Source organism: Cynocephalus volans, chromosome 5, assembly GCF_027409185.1.
Source record: "Cynocephalus volans isolate mCynVol1 chromosome 5, mCynVol1.pri, whole genome shotgun sequence".
Classification (NCBI taxonomy): Eukaryota; Metazoa; Chordata; class Mammalia; order Dermoptera; family Cynocephalidae; genus Cynocephalus; species Cynocephalus volans.
Window position 1 is genome coordinate 111,609,909 of NC_084464.1, and position 17,504 is coordinate 111,627,412.

General features: G+C 41.2%; 1 pseudogene; it reads left to right on the forward strand.

Moving 5' to 3' along the window:
• The window catches only part of LOC134379124 (uncharacterized), a 153,272-nt pseudogene that overhangs the window by 111,245 nt on the left and 24,523 nt on the right, over positions 1-17,504 (forward strand).

The following is a 17,504-nucleotide window of genomic DNA, read 5'->3' on the forward strand; positions in this document are numbered from 1 at the left end:
TACAAACCCAGGTCTCCAACTTAATGTTCTAATATTAGAAAGCTAAGCCAAGTGACACCAACACTAACTCCAAGCTAGTCCCATACTTCTAACTTCTGTAGCTACAAGACAGTGACCCTCATATAAATCCAGAAGCCAGGATTGGACCATGACTATTGGGCCTGCCTCTTCTGCCTTTGGGTGTTGCATGGGATTAGGTGAATGCATGTGTCCTGACTCCCTGCTACCAAAATCAACTCTAATTCCAGGGACTGACAAAAGCCAGCACCAAGTCTGGAAGTATAGAACGGGGTCAGGAGAATAGGCCCACTAGATCCAGGGCTGCACATGGTACCACAAGGAGTGGGTGCCTTGGCTGTTGGGCAGTGATGTGGAGAAGAGCATGATCTGCATGTAATACCTTGCAGCATTTGTCTTGAGTTGTTACCTAAAATTGGAACACAGTCGTAATGAAGGGCAACTTTTCAAGGTTCCTAATCCTGAAAGTACGTCAGTAAGTTTACTTTGTTGATTATAAATATGTCTCATTGGTGTTACACTGTTTTGGAACTTCTGAATGGTCGTGCTGATTAGTGACATTGCAACCTTAAGTAAACTGCTGGGTTTTGCCATCTGCTGAAAAAACAATTTAAAAAATAAATTATTACTATCTTCTCTATCGAGAAGAATCTACAATCTATCAAGAAGAATTTCCATGTAATAAATAAATCATTCAACAGTGTTTTGGGGATGCAGACACAGATATTCTATTCATATACAAAAGCCTATTACTTCTGGACACAGTACAGCATTATCATGTTTATTATTTGGTTCTTTTAGGCATTAGTGCTGTTCCCTTGGAGAACATTTTTGGAAGATGGAGGACCATTTCCAGTTACAAGTAGCAGCCCAGATACCCTGGAATATATAATATGCAGGTAGGATAGATCTTCTCACTTGTTGCAGAGAGAACTGAACACGGACTGCAGAGCTGGGTGTTATTGGGTCCAAAGGTCAGATCCTCTGTCCTCTATGCAGTGATGAATAATTTATGAAATAAGCTGGGTGTTTGATTATGAATCTGTAAACCCAGTGCCATAGGGTGAGTTATGTTTCCTTGTGATAGAAGAGAATCACGGTCTCAGCTGGTCTTGTCCTTGGTTATAGACTCAGCTGAAGTTCACATGGCAGTAGTGACCTGGGAGAGTGGCCTAGGCCTCTTAGAAAAACTCCCAGGCTGGCAGGTGTGTGACTCCTGACCTGCCTATAAAGAGAGGGGAAAAAGAAACTTGTTAAGCAAGACTTATGAGGAGAAATTATTTTAATTGTTTTGTTTTTCATTGCCAATATTTTAATTCTTCTAAATTGTTTCTTTTATTTATTTCTTCTAATTATTATATGTTTTCCCCTGATTATTTAAGTAAATATTGTTATATTTTTATTTTTTAAAGTATAAAAAATAGAAAAGTGTTAAGAATAACATACAAATTAACCATAGATTTGCTTCAAAATAACATAAAGGTGGGGAGTGGGATGGAGTGGGGCAGGACTGGCCATTGGATGATGGTTGTTGAGGCTGGGTGATGGGAGCTCTTCTGTTTGCTTTTGCATATGTTCAAAATTCTCCATAAATAAAAAGGTGTTTTGTGTTTTGCTTTGTTTTTTAAGAAAAATAGTGAACGTGGTTAAACAAAAAATCAATCGTCGTCCCAGTCCTACCACTAAGAGACAATCACAGTTCACATTTTAGTTTTTTTCCCTCAGTATTTTCCCTATGCATACACATGTGTTTATATCTATATTTTTAAAGGAAAACTGATGTCACACTATATATTCACCATGTGCCAATCTGCTGTAAGTGCTGAGAAACTTGGTACTCCCATACAGAGCCAAAAGTCTGATATATTCAAGGAAGACTTCAAGCTAAAAATGGTTTTATAGTCAAGAGGGTGGGGCTTCTAAATACAGTTACTCCTAGTCTTCTTCCCTAAAACCGTATGTGAAAGATACATGGAAGTCTTCAAAATGGGTGAGTTTTGTTTTTTGCTTTTTGTTTTCTCAGCTGTGCCTCTGTGGGCTGGGTGACCGTGACCGTGAGGTGGCTCATAGAGAGCTGGTGGACATGCCACTGCTGATGGAAGATGTGCTGCTGAGCAGCTATGATGTGATGGTGGCAGGTTTCCCAGGACAGCAGGCCTCACCGGACAAAGGCACACCAAAGGTATTCCCAGTGAACAGTCTATATAATCGGCAGTGCTGTGCTGTACTGAAGGACGTTCCTGTTTGGGATATGGGTTAGAAAGCCACATCTTTCTGACAGCCTCTCCTAGTGGGTCCCAGGACTGTACTAATGTCACCCAGGAACAACAGTGAAGCAGGGGTGGCCTGTGAACGCCACTCCAGAGTATTTTCTTATCACTAAGTCTCATGATCAGTGGTATATCTATTTCTTTTCATTTTAAAAATAGAACAGAGGTTATAGGAGGTCCATTGAAACCAAATGAAACAAGTGCTCCAACCGGATGTTTTCCTTATGAGTCATACATTTAGGACTGGAATTGGAAGGGCCAGAGAGGCATGAACGTCTCAGGCCTGGGCTGTTTTCCACATCCCTCAACTGGCCTACGGACTCCTAGGCAAGCACTCCCTCCTCTGGAATTATCCCTCTGAAGCTCTAAGGTACTAGAGCCACTGCCTGCCTAGAATCCTAACTTTGAACAATTCTGCATGTATTTGAGAACCAGGCAGAGACATGTTTGGATGCCATAAACTAGCTGGTGCCTGCATTTAAATAGTCTCCTTGTCAGAACCAAACTCGCTGAGAGATGCCTACACCTGTCATCTCATTTCCCTACCTTCCATCCACCCCTCCAAACATTGCCGTCTTCCCCATCTCACCGCTGAATCCACGCTCGCACCATGGTCCTTGCCACTGAATCCCCTGGTTACTTTTCATTCCCCTTCCTCCCTGACCACATTGCAGCATTTGACACAGTGTCCTTGAAGCTTCTCTGCCCTGCGTTTCCACCGTGTGACTCTCTCCTAGCTTTCCTCCGACATCTCTGGCCACTCCTCAGGGTCCTCTGTAGGGACCTCTTCCTCTGCCAATCCCTAAATGTTGCTTTTCAGGGTCTGTCCCACTGCTACTACTACCAGGGCCACATTTGGCTTTCATGGGCCCTAGCTGTTTTGTCTTTGTGGGTCCCTTCCTCCATAAAACAAACAAACAAACAGAAAGAACATTAAAAGTTATATTTTACAATTGTGTTAGTATAAAGAAAAATGTTTTAATATCACGTATCAAAGAATTTTATTTAACCTAAAACTTCTTTTTTCTTATTTTAAAATAAGTTAAAACAATTTGTGAGCCCTAGGCACTGTGCCTTCTCTGCCTATGCCATAAGTCAGCCCTGAATACTATTAATACCATTATTGCCCATGAGTTGAGGTCTGTTCAGAGTGCCTTACATGTATTAATTTATTTAACAAATAGTTTCATGAGGTAGGTATTTTAATTATTCTCATCTTATAGATAAGAAAACCAAGGCTCAGAAGGGTTAAGTAACCCTGCCAAAGTCACATGACTAGAGAAGAGAGAAATCCAGATTCTACCCACACAGTCCAGCTGGCCCAGGGGGGCCCTCATATTTCTGTTCACTGCGTTGCTCCATTCCTCACCCTCTCCCTAGGCAAACCCATCTACTTTTATAACTTTGATAACATTTACCTGTGATGACTCCAAAATCTTTATGTCTAGCCCAAATCTCGGTCCTATCAGATTCATACACGGGTGCTCAACTGCCTCCTGGACATCTCCTCTTGTTCCATCACAGAGACAATATGTCCCATCACAGAGACATTTTGCCCCACTAAAACTTGTTCTTCCTCCTGTAATCTCTGTCAATTAACTGCCACCTGCCCAGTTGCCTGAGCCAGAAAATCTGGGCACCATATTTGACTTCTCTCTGTCATACCCCACAACCAGACACGAAGTTTTACTATCCTATTGTTTTAATATCTCTTGGGTTTGTCAACTTTCTCCATCCTCCCTCATCGGGCAGGGGCCTGAATACTTCTACATCTCCAGGGCTAATAGCAGCAGCTCAACAAATGCTTACATAAGGAAAGCATCAATGAATGAATGAAGAAATCATAATTTTAGATTAAAATTGCCTATTAATAAATTTAAATTAAGAAAAATGATCTCTGCCTAATTTTTAAAAGATAGGTGAAGGAACAGGAGATGGCATAAACTTAAGTTTCCACTTCCTTATCCATAAAGTGGGTAAAATCCTAATGAGAAGTTGTATTATAGCCCTACCATGATGGAGACTTAAATCTCAAGTGTGCTGAAGAATGCTTTCCAGAATGCAGAGGCTAAACATGAAAGCGTCAATTTAAAGGCAGATAAAAAGATAGTGTGCAAGTAAGAGAGTTTTAAAAATGAATGGTTCAAGACCCAAGCAGAAAGCTGAGATTGAGACATTTCCATCCTTTCTGTATGTCTGTTCAGGAAGAATGCTCAACCTCTCTTACCTCTGCATGTGCTGCAGGCCTGTAAGCCATTCCTCCTGGGGAGAAAATTCATTCTCCAAGGATTTTGTTTCGCATGGGCTGCATGTAAAAAGTTATCCTGTATCTGTCCATGGTCAATAAAGAAAGATTTCTGTAATGCTTTCAACCAGATTTGTCCAAAATGCCAGGATTCAGAAGTCAAATCCAAAGCAGCCCAAAGGCCTCCGAACTGCTGCAGGGCCCCCACGCGGCAGTGATGTCCCTTGCTTTGCTGAGATTGTTTCTGATACTGTGGAAGCAGCTGGAAGTGCTAAAGGAGCACTGGGTCCAACTCAAGCTGCGAGGCCAGGACATCAACTCCGTCTCTCTCCACAAACAGTTCTCAGAGCTCTATGAGTGAGTGTTGGAAGTTCACATCAATGAATAGAGACTGGGGCTTGGCAGATTCCTGCCGCTTGCTAGAGGGTGAGATTTGGTCCATGAATCCTGGTACGCCTCGCTCCACTGAGTCCAGTAAAGCTAGCAATATTCTCTGCAAGCAGTGCTTTACAAGTAAAGCTGAGTTGTATTAACTGTGGGGACAGAGCTGGATTCCACTGAGCTACACTGTCCCTAGAGTCTGTGCCTAGGAACTTGTACTTATGAAGAGACCCCCAAAGTGCTGACTCTAAGTTTTTTAGCTCATAGGATCCCTGGGACTCTGGGTGGTGAGCCGCTACTGTTAGGAACTTCCCCTTGTTCTCTGCCCCATTAGACCCAAGTGCTGAGTCTCTGAGAGCTTAAGGCATTGCAGCCCGAGGTACAATATGGCACATGCAGCGTGAGGCCTTAGGTCTGCGGGTGGTAGGGCATTGTAGCACCTGCAGGCATTGACCGGGATGATTGAGCTGGCAGGAAAGGCCTGTGACTTCTGCCATGTGTCTGTTATCAAATAAGCATTTACTAAGCACCCACCTACCGCCCTGGACCTTACCCAGTTTTAAAAGGCTCGCTTTGGCATAGTCAGAATTACCTATCTTATTAAGTTATTACAGTCGGTATTCCTGGTAACTAGAGAATGAGAAGACTTGTCAATATTTTGAGGAACAAGGACCAAAATTATATGTTCCCAATGGGAAAAGGCCTCAGGATTTAACATTGACTAAGGGAGAGGCAACTATGGTAAATTTAGATGTTGATGTGAGTATCTGTGAATAGGTTGGGAGGTTTTTACATAATGATAGTGAACAGAAAATAAATGAAAATAATTGTCAGAATCAGAATAAGAAAAAAAGTGTTTGCTAATTTCTCTCTCTTCTTTCATAGAACTGATATTCTATAACCCCAGCATGAAAGCTATAGCTAGGCAGATGAGGAAGGAAAGAAGATGAATTTGAAGGAATTGTGATAAATAGTCTATTCTTCCCCCAAAAGGAGCTTCAGAAGTTGAAATAAAAACTCAGCAGGAGGGCTGGCCCGGGGCTCACTTGGAAGAGTGTGGTGTTGATAACACCAAGGCCGTGGGTTCGGATCCCTATATAGGGATGGCTGGTTGGCTCATTTGGGAGAGCATGGTGCTAACAACACCAAGTCAGGGTTAAGATCCCCTTACTGGTCAACTTTAAAAAACAAAAACAAAAAAAACTCATCAGGTATGCAGGAGCTATTTTGAATTTGGCTTTGGAAACTTGCGTTATGGCATTAGCATGTAAAACTACAGATAAACTCAAATGGTGTTTTTTTCCTAAGCACTTAAGTGTAAATTGAAAGGTTGGAAATCATTAAACAGGCTGGGGGTGGAGAGAAGGAGAATTAAGTATTGGAAGACGTGGGGCTTTGATGAAACCATAACTACCCCTTCCTTTCTCAATTCTGTAAGTCTAGATTTTCATTAGTTTGATTTTCCTCAAATTGAGGTGCACCTTCTCAAGAAAGACAGTAGAAAACATAACCACTATTATCTTCATACAACAGCAAATCCAGCACTTAAATATCCACATGGAAATGAAACAGCTCCTTAGAAATTGTTTTCCTGAGAATAAGAAAATGCAATTTACACATTAGCTCATTTGGTGTGTGTTAGATGATCTGTGTGGAGTTGTTTTCCCAAATCTTTGCTCAGCTTGGCCCTGGGACACAGGCTCCGTGTGGCTGGGCTCACTGTAACAGGGAAGTAAAGCCTCTGGCTGTTTGGCTGTCAGTGCAGAGCTGCCTGTCTACTGAGCAGCAGGAGAAGTCAGCCCCTACACCCACCCAGTGCCAGCCCCACTGTTTACCCTCTGAACCCTGGTTCCTCTCCAGCACTGGGGCTCCGGCAGGGGAAAACATACACTCCAACAGTTACTGGAACAGAGTTTTCTTTTGTCATGTCTAGAGTTTTAAATCTTTTGGGGAAATCCTCCTTGGTGTCTAAATCAAGTTACAGACCTGAAGGCTTCTCTCATAATGACAGCTCACAAAATTCCTGGCCACATTTAGAGACCCCCAAAGATAGGAGGTCATCTCAGTAATTGAGCACTTTGAAATTTTAGCAGAACTTGGTAAAAAGGATTGTATTTTATCAGCCATGATGTGGGCCAGGAAGAGAAGATGTTGTTCTCCAAAGAGATGTATGTACCCTTCAGAAACACGTGAGAACCCAAGAAAGGAAACCTTCCTTCTTCCCAGGGAGAGAGTGGCTGAGGGACAGGAACTACCCTAGAGCCCTTCTGCAGGAATTTGACTTAGCGGCCCAGAGTATAAGCTAAACATAGAAAATGACTCTTGACCTATACTTACTGTAGCTTCAGAAACGTCTGGAAAATTTTTAAATTCATATGATCCAGGAGGTATTAAGAAAAGTTAACAAAGAGATGACACTCGTTTTAGCAGAAAAGTCCAAGGAGGAATGTACTGTCCCTACAGGTAAAGTACGTTTTTTTATTCACAAAATAACATTTATTGGTTTTTCCTAATTATTGAAACAATCCATGTATCCATATTCGTTGTAGAAAACACTGCAATGCCCAGAAAATGATGTAAAAATTACCTTTCACATCTTTACCCAGAGAGAAGTACTATTAACAATTCAGTATATTTCCTTCCACTTAAAAGTCTTTTAAATAGAAAACATATGTTAACTTCAGTTTCAGTTCTGCTGATTAGCTCATAACTGAAGTAAAAATTGAAATAAGGGAAACACATATAAAGCCTTTCTTCTTGGTAATATGTATAAGTGTATAAATATTACATATATGACATATAAAAGTCAAAACCATACAAATATATATCAACTTACGGTGCAAAAGACATCAGAATTGTTTCTTTTTGTGTAAGGTGTAAACTCAGAGCCACTTGATGGGCATGTGACCCGTGCACTCACACAGGTTGCAGGGGACACTTGGGGTTTAGTGCTCTGTGGTTGCCATCTTGAAACTCTTAATAATTTTAGCTTAGAATTTGTGTTTTGTAAGTAAAGCTCAACAAGCCAATGTAACATGCACTGAGGACATGGATCTTTGGCTCATGCACAGTCCTATCTCCTGCTGCCTTCCAACCTCTCCTGGAGGGGTTCTCAGCCACCTGCTCCTCTGCTGTCTGGCATCCTGGGATTCCTAACCTCCCCCTTCCCATTCCCACCCAGCAATAACTTCCACCCTCCACCCCTGGTGGAGACCTGGGCACAGGGAGTTTCAGCGTCAGGCATGTGCACCTAGCAGCGTCTCAGGGAACCCAGGCTAGCAGCACCATGGTGTGCTCAATGGGTAACTCAGTGAGGGTGAGCCTCTTGCCCACCCCTGGGTACCTATAATGTCCCAAGACAGAGGTTGCAGTCCCCTTGGAGTGCATTCAGGTGCTGAGCCTGTGGGGAGGGGAGATGCCTGGCTCAACTTCTCTGCCCCTAGGTGGGGCATGTTGCCTTAGTCTGGTAGCTGGTTGGTCATGTGCTTTCATGCACTGAGTCACAGGCAGGGCCACTGGGTACTTATGAGGGTCTCACTTGCCCCATGAGCATTCCCAGGCCCAAGGGATTGCAAAATTAAAGCCGATAAAAATACCATGATAGGTCAAGAGAGAGACTGCAGAAGAAAAAGCTTTATATTTTAGTACCTATAGTGGCACCTTTTCCCCACTTTCTTGGATAAGAGGCCCTGCATTTTTATTTTGCACCAGCCCCTGCAGATTATGTACCTGATCCTGTCTGAACTACAATGTCTATTCCTAATAGCTAATAATTCCTTAGGAAAATCCATAACCTTCGAGCTAAGAAGGAGTTGTCTGCCCAGCAAAATAAATTAGATTTTCCTTTTGAGACGAAGTTCACAGACATTGTAATGTTAATTTCCTCTGTCCTCAGCTAAGGCCTTGTCATTTTGCCAGTGCTCTGAGTAACTGAATTCTGTAAACAGGGCTTTGGGGAAAGGCTGTGCAATGAGAGGGCAAGCCACTCTCCAGCTGGGCGTCTCAAAATGTCACCAGAGAGCTGAGCGTGATTAAGCTCCAGTTACAGAACATTTAACAAGACACAAAGCACTGTTGTTTTTGCTATGTTTGTTGCAGCCAGGCCACTCCCTTCTGAGTCCTTGGAGAAAATCCAGAAGCACGTGGCAGGTGCAGCCATCTGCAGTTTTTCAGAGCTGGGGCTCTCATGAGACACCAGGGTGGTGGGACGAAGGAAATATCTTTGCTTTGTGGCTGTGCTGCCTTGTGCAGGGCACTTGTCAGCTGTGCTTTGCATTCTATATTTACAAGACTTTCAAAATAAATGGCAATATTGGCAGGAACAGTTGTTGTGTTTGGGTTTGATTTTTACTCTTTGGCATGGCTCAATGTGGAGGCCTGGGTCTTCTCCTCTACTGAGTTCCCACAGTGCAAGCAATTGAGTCTCCACTGTCTGCCAAGAGTGCTTATGTATATATATATGTTCAATTTCATCTTCTTGAGACCTCCGTGGGCTGGGTACCTTCAAAGACGACAATAAAACCTTGGAATCCCCACCCACCTACTCTTCATCTCAGCAGCAAGAAGTAGCCAGAGCACATGCGGCTTCAGAGAAGGGCCTGCTTCTTCATGCACAGAGCATCTTTTGTGGTCAAGCTTAGCTCGGGGCTGGAGATGTCTCCAAAGGGAGTTAGGGGCTGGAGATGTCTCCAAAGGGAGTTAGGAACGAAAAGTATTGAGAACCAGTGGGACAGCAGAGGCTCTTGTCCTTTCTCTCAGGGTCTCCTCTTTACCTGTTGGCTGACTCTAGTGTTTACATTAATACCTGCCAAAAAGGAACCCTGGAATACTTCTCTCCCTATACCTCCTTCATTACTCCCCACCTTGTCTTGGAGCTTAATTTTTCAATACATCTTCTGAATGAGTTTCCAGTTTGTCAGTGAGCCTCTGAAAATGTGGCATCCAAACCTGGTGATAGTTATTGGTAGCTGAGCTAGTGCTCCCCTGAGAACTATCGGTAGTGGCTCCAGACATCCTTGTTCAGCCTCAGGGCTTGCCTTAGTGGAGAGATGGGCTCCATTGATTCAAAAAAGCTCTGCCATCCTCCATCTTTGATATTGAGGCATCGAAGTGATTTTTAATTGATTTTCTAGTTTTCTCTAAGCAGTTATAAGACCAACAGTCTCCAAAGTGGAGTGCATATATCCCAGGAGTATGGGAAGAAAATACTATATCTTCTAAATAGATTAAGGCCATATGTAAGGAGTCACATGTCACATTCCACATTGAGGTGTCCTGAAGTGACGATGGGGTGATACTTATAATCCTGGTACCTGCTTGTCCCAGCCACATTATGAGGTTAAAAAATATAATCTAATCACATCTGATAAGAAGTCAGATAAAAATTTTAGTTTTTGTAATAAACTTTATTTTTTTTATTTTTATAGAAGTTTTAAGTTTCCAGAAAAATTGAGCAGAACGTACGGATGGTTCGCCTACACCCCCGCCCCACACACATACAGTTTCTCCTTTTATTGACATCTTACATTAGAGTGGTACATTTGTTACATTTATGAGCCAATATATATATATATTTTTTGTCTTTTTCGTGACCGGCACTCAGCCAGTGAGTGCACCGGCCATTCCTATATAGGATCTGAACCCGCGGCTGGAGCGTCGCTGCGCTCCCAGTGCAGCACTCTACCGAGTGCGCCACGGGCTCGGCCCTATGAACCAATATTGATACATTATTATTAACTAAAGTTTACATTAGGGTTCCCTCTTTGTGTTGTACAGTTCTATGGGTCTTACTGAATGCATAAAGTCACGTATTTGAAAGGCCAGAGAATTTACTGGAAATGTGGATTGAGATCCATTCTCATTGTTGATGAACCTCACCCTGAGTACATGGTGCTTTGTGATATTAGCTGTAGGAGGTTATAAATGCATATAAATAAAATAAAATATAATATTAATATAAAATAGTATAAATATAACATGATATAATAAAATATACATACACATATATTAAAGGTAATCATCAAAAACATTTTTCTTGAGAGAAGCATAATCAAAACAGTTAGAAAAGCATGGCCTTGACCAGCATTTCCCCAGCAGTGTGCAATGGAACACAAGTTTCTCAACATATTAATGCAGTATTTCTCTCAACCATGCTTCACAAACAGACTCAACGGTTACCTGAAGTTTTCCATTCCCTTGGTAATGCAAGCTGGCAAAGTACTCACTAGTCAGTTTTGGGTTGCATATGTTTACCTACCATCATTGATTATTGTTTGCTCCAAACCTATTTATGCCAGTTTTGTCATTATGTTTGCATAATTTAATTAAAAATTATGTAAACCAATGAAATAGGAGTACAAAAAGAAATCTGGTTCTATAAAAACTAAGTTGAAATAGATAAACGGTGGTACATCCAGTCAATGGAATATTATTCAGCATTAAAAAGAAATGAGCTAGGGGCCAGCCCGTGGCTCACTTGGGAGAGTGTGGTGCTGATAACACCAAGGCCACGGGTTCAGATCCCATATAGGGATGGCCGGTCAGCTCACTTCAGAGAGCGTGGTGCTGACAACACCAAGTCAAGGGTTAAGATCCCCTTACCAGTCATCTTTAAAAAAAAAGAAAAAAGAGCTGTTAACCCATGAAAAGGCATAGAGGAAGCTTGAATGCATATTACTAAGTGAAAGAAGCCAGTCTAAAAAGGCAACAAATTGTATGTTTCCAACTATATGACATTCTGGAAAAAGCAAAACTATGGAGACAATAAAAAATCAGTGGTTGCCAGTAGTAAGGGGGTAGTAGGGCAGGATAGGCAGAGCACAGAGAATTTTTAAGGCAGTGAAACTACTCTGTATGATACTATAATGGTAGATACATGGCATTACACATTTGTTAAAACCCATAGAATGTACACCACTCTGAGGTAAACTATGGACATTGATGATAATAATGTATAAATGTAGGTCCCTTGAGTGTAACAAATGCACTGCTCTGGTGCAGGAGGTTGATGGTAGGGGAGGCTGTGGGTGTGTGAGGGCTGGGGGCTTATGGGAACTCTCTGTACTTTCCCCTTCAATTTTTCTGTGAACCTAAAACTGCTCTTTAAAAAAATTAAGTTTATTTTCTTAAAAAGTTTTGAAAAACTAAGTAGAAAGTTTTGAAAAAGTTTAATTAAAAGCTAGTTATTTAGAAAAAGTAATCAAATTGGTTATGGGACAGATGTCTGAAAAGATTAGGCAAATTGTGAAAATGTACAAAATGATGCATCTGGATTTTCATGGTCTTTAAGTTCTCTCACCAAAAACAAACAAAATTAGAAATTGTAAGCCATATATATATTATATGTTAATATATATTATATAATATTTTATGTTAATATATTAAAATATTGTATTATTCGTATATTCTATATTATAAATTAATTATTAATGTATTATATATTATATATTATTATATATGACATACAATATTATGCAATATATTATAGTTTATATATTATATATAGTGATTATAGTTATTACAGATTATAGATTATATATAGTTACATATTATAGATTATATATAGTTTATATATTATATATTATAGTTTATATTGATACATATTATATATTATAATAGTATATATAATATATAAACATAACATTTATTATAGTTTATAGAAGAAAGATGAAGCAGAACTCAGAACTCCAACCAGAAGATATGTACAAATAAAAGGCCTAGGCTCTATGTCAGATGATTGGCAAACATTTGTAAATTTATGTATTTTTAAATGTTTAAGATAGTGCATGTCATGAGTAAAGCATTCTCTACTTTAACTGACTTCTTTTGACTAACCAACCAACACTTAGTCTTGATTGCATTGGATAAGATTTCTACTGTGTTTTTCAGGGGTCTGGAGAAAAGGGTTATGATTATTTCGGTGGTTTTGGGTTTTGGGGTTGTTTTGGTGGTTTTTTTTTTTTTTTTTTTTTTGTCAAAATAAGTTTGGGAAACTCAGCATAAGTAATGTTTAAAAATTTCCTCTACTCTAGACCTAAGAACCTTTACTGTCCTACTGTTCACTCTGTATCTCCAGGAGAGAGAGTATGCAATGTTTTTTCAATTTATTTGACCACTGAACCCTTTTCTCCTTTTAGGAACTGTTATTATCAACTCGAGGAACTAGTGTTCTGGGGCACAGTTTGAAAAATACAGGTACAAGACACATACGGATACTTGATGTAATAAACACTCACTGGTGTCCTCTGGCTGGTTAGGAGGACAACCTTGATTGGCAGTTGTATGCCTTCAAGTTTCAGTTCTGCCTTTGCACAGAGGGCAGGTGGTTGTGTTAGGGAAGTGAAATGTCACCAAGCCGAGATGTCCTTCCTAGAGGGAGAAAGCTGGGTGAAATCAGAGAAGGAGGGAGAGGAAATAGTTTAGCCAACATGAAGTCAAAGTTTCCTCTAATCAAAGGACCTGGGAACAGAGTGAGACGGGAAAACAAAATCCTAATTTAACCCCCAGTGTGCTGTTTCCCTCCCACTTTCATGCTTCTGTCAAAAACTGCTACTTCATCACAAGCCTTGACCACACACACACTGAAAATGAGACACGTTTGGACACAGCCAACTCCTCTGCCAGGAATTACTTCTTTTGAATGAATTCCACCCGCCCTGGCTCCCCTGACTCCTGCCTGAAGATGTAGATGCAATGTCTGAACTTAACTCATGAGCAAGGAGGGTGCTGGGACAGTAAAATAGTTCCCCTTCAGCTGAGCCCAGAGCGACACCACAAACTGGCTGTGGGCATTTGCCAGGTGATGGTTTCCAAACTAGAGGTATGTGATAGATACAGTTCCTCACCAGGCTTGTCCTAGAGCCAGAGACCTGCCATAACAGTACCCTGGAAAAGGCATCCAATTTCTTGTCTGAAAAATTTCTGAAATATACATGAGCTCTGTCTTGTCAAAGCTTAGACTTATAAAAGTCGTAAACATTTTAAGAAGTGTGAACTTCTGGGCACATTAACTCTTAGATTTTCTGTTTCCACCGTGCTAGGACAGTGGTGATATGTCTACTTGTCTTTATTTCCTAAAGGAAATGCAAAACCAGGTGTGTACGTTTATTATGGAAAGAAGATAAATGTAGGAGAAATGTGGAATCCCATTTTCAAAACCATAACTCCCCAGTAAATAGAATAATTGCAAATACCAGGGGCTCTGGCTCTGTCATATCTGCATTTCTGGGCAGACTGTTCTGGAGCTTCTTGTGTGCATTGAGTCTCCTGTCAGAAAATTGAGTGTGTACAAGTAAGAAATCTCATCTGATATGAGAAACAGCTGGGGGCAGGGAGTGGCCGGTGAGTGTTCCTGCTGATGACCAGCTCCCCCACAGCACAAAACGGAGTGGGGTGGGGCTGGGCTCCTACATCCACTTCCAGAGGTCTCTTATTTTCAAGACTCCTCAGGGACCATGCCCAAGGCAGTGGGACCAGTCAGGCCAGTTCTTAATAATGTAATTAACACTCACTTGTGTGCTCTTGCTCTTCCATGTGGAAGGTGAAGAGGGCTAACATTCTTCCATTGTTCTAGCACTGTGATTCTGCTTACAAATTTGATTTTATTTTTAACAGGTAACATTCACATGGTTTAGAACTCAAAATGATATTAAAAGTATACATTTAGAAGTCTTGTGGCCACCATTGACCCCCCCACCCCGTGCATTCCATGCATGCCACCTACGTCACCACTTTTATTAGTTTTTTTTTATATATCTTTTCAGTACTTCTTAATTCATTCTTTCATTCAATATCTATTTACTGACCACCTCCTATGTTCTAGGCTAGTGTAATTTAGGCACGGTTTTAGGGATACATCCTTACTTTCATGGCCTGTAGAATCTAGAAGGGGAGAGACAACAAGCGATAACACAAGAAATAAGAAAATAATGGAGTAAGGAGGAGGATGCAGAGGTGTGAATGGGGCACATCGTAATTTTAAATAGGGTGATCTGGGTAGATTTCACTGAGTTAGTAACATTTTCAGCAAAGGTTTGAATAAGGTGAGGGATTCAGCTGTGAGGGTATCTGGGGTAGAGCATTTCAGACAGAAGGAGCAACCCACACAGAGGCCCTAAGCACAGCGGCTTATCATATTTACGGAAGAGCAAGGACCCAAGTGCGGCTGGAGTGGAGAGTGTCAGGGGAGGAGGAGGAGATCAGATCAGACGGAGGGAAGGAGGACAGATCATGCAAGGCCTGTAGGACTTTAGTGTTTTCTCTGAACGTAATGAGGAGCCCGCCCCAGGATTTGAGTGTCATGATCTGGCTTATATTTTAATAGACTCTCTCTGGCTGCTATATTGAAAATAGACTTTGAAGGGAGAGGCTACTGCAATAATCCGAGCCAAAGGAGATGGTGGGTCAGACAAAGCTGGGGGCACTGGAAGTAGTAAGTGTTCAGATTCTGGGTATATTTTGAAGTAGGCACTAATGGATTGGGTATTACAGGGTGTGAGAAAAAGAAGAATCAATGACGTCAGGTTTTGGACCTGAGTAATTGGGAAAAAAGAATTTTTATCAGCTGAGATGGCGAAGTCTGTAGATGAAGCAAGTTAGGGAGTGAAGATCAGGAATTGGATCACTCACAAATTGTTTCAAATGCCTTTTAGACATCCAAGAAGGATGCTAAGTGGGTATTGGATCTGAATCTGAGCGTTGTCAGTATAAGAAGGGTATTTAGCAGTAAGACGAGGTGGGATTGCCCAGGGAGTGAGTACGTATAGAAATGGGGAGGTGAGCAAGGGCCGAGCCCTGGGACACTCCAATGTTAAGAGCTGGGGTGGGGGTGTGGGAGGGGACAACCAGCAGAAGACACCTACAAGGAACAAACAGTGAGGTAGAGAGAAAACTAGGGCAGAGTGGTGTCCCAACGCCCAGTGAAGGGAAGCTTCTCAAGCAGGAGGAAGGGACACATTCAGTGAAGTGCTGTTTACCAGGAAATGAAACCACTGGCTTTAGCTACAAGGAGATCTCTAGTGTTTATAGCAAAATCAGTTTTAGTGGCATGGTGGAGGTGAAAACCAGGTGAGTGTGGTTTTAGAAGGAATTTGTGAGAAGTCAAAGACAGTTTAAGTGTAAACGTCTCTTTTGGGAATTTTGTTACAAAAACGTGCAGAGAAATGAGGCAACAGCCGCCATGGGGAGTGGGGTCAGGAGAAGGACTTTTATGAGATGCAAGAAATAACATTGCTATTGTGAGTGATCCAGGAAAGAGGGGAGAGGTGGTGATACAGGAGAAAGACGGGAATTTATGGAGCAATGACTCTGATTAGGCTTGAGGGAACATCCTCTCCTTTTACTACATATATCATATCTTTCTTACAAAAGATAGCATTTTATATCCACTCTTCTGCACCTTGCCTTTTTCACTTAGCAATCTATGCTTCTTTTCATATCAGTAAATGGAGAATTTCGTCTCGCTTGGTTTACAGCTGCATATTATTCCACTGGAAGGCTGTGCCGTAGTTTAACTACATCCTGAGTGATGGATGTGTGGTGTTTCCAAGCTTTTGCTGTCATAAACAATGTTTCTTTGAATAACTATGTGAATGCTTCATCTCATATGTCAGCCACGTTGCTGCTTCCATCCAGGAGCTCAAGTTCACAGTTTGTCAGCTCTCAATATTTCTAATCTGTGACTCTTTTCTCTTCTGGATTTCCTCCCCCTTTTTTATTACTACATATCCAAGTTAATTTTGTCTTGTAGCACCAGGAACGTTCTTTTTTTTTTTTTTTTAATGTTTAAATGTTTTCTTTTGTTTTTATTGGTTATGAATATTCATGGGGTACAAAGCAAATTGTCACCACTCATGCCTAAGATGTGATGGCCAGATCCACAGTGGCAGCATATCCATTACCACAAATTGTGATTATACCCTGTGTCCCCCACCCAATTATCCCCTCAATTATCCCCGACCTCCCTGCCCATCCCCCTTTCCCCACTCCACTTTAAATCCCTATGTATGTTCTTTCCCTCTGCAAGTCCAATGCACCACTGTGGTCTTTCTTTCCTTTCTTCTTTATCTCTTAGCTCCCACTTATAAGTGAGTACATGTGGTATTTGTCCCTCCGTGCCTTGCTTATTTCACTCAACATAAGTTTCTCCAGGCTCATCCATGTTGTTGCAAATGGGAGAATTTCATTCTTTTTTATGGCAGAGAAGTATTCCATGGTGTATATATACGACAGTTTACCAGGAATGTTCTTAAACAGATAAATATAATAGCTCTTAGTTTTACTTCTGATAGTTGTTGTTAGACCAAAATAATTTTCAGATACATATAGGAACTTAATGAAAACACAGGTCATGTAGACTCAATAGCAACATTTGATTTGGGGGGTTTCGTTATGATAACAGGATATTGTTCACTGAACTTCAGAGGTATTTTACCAAATCTTTTCATTAGGAATCTTATTAGAGGTCTTCCTTATTCCCATGTTCCAGAGGGTCCTGGATTCTTGGCTACCTCCTTGCCTACTTGCCTTGCCAATTAGTTTTTGTGTTTTTGGAAATGGCAGTTTGTCATGTCCAGTGTCATATCTCAGAGAGC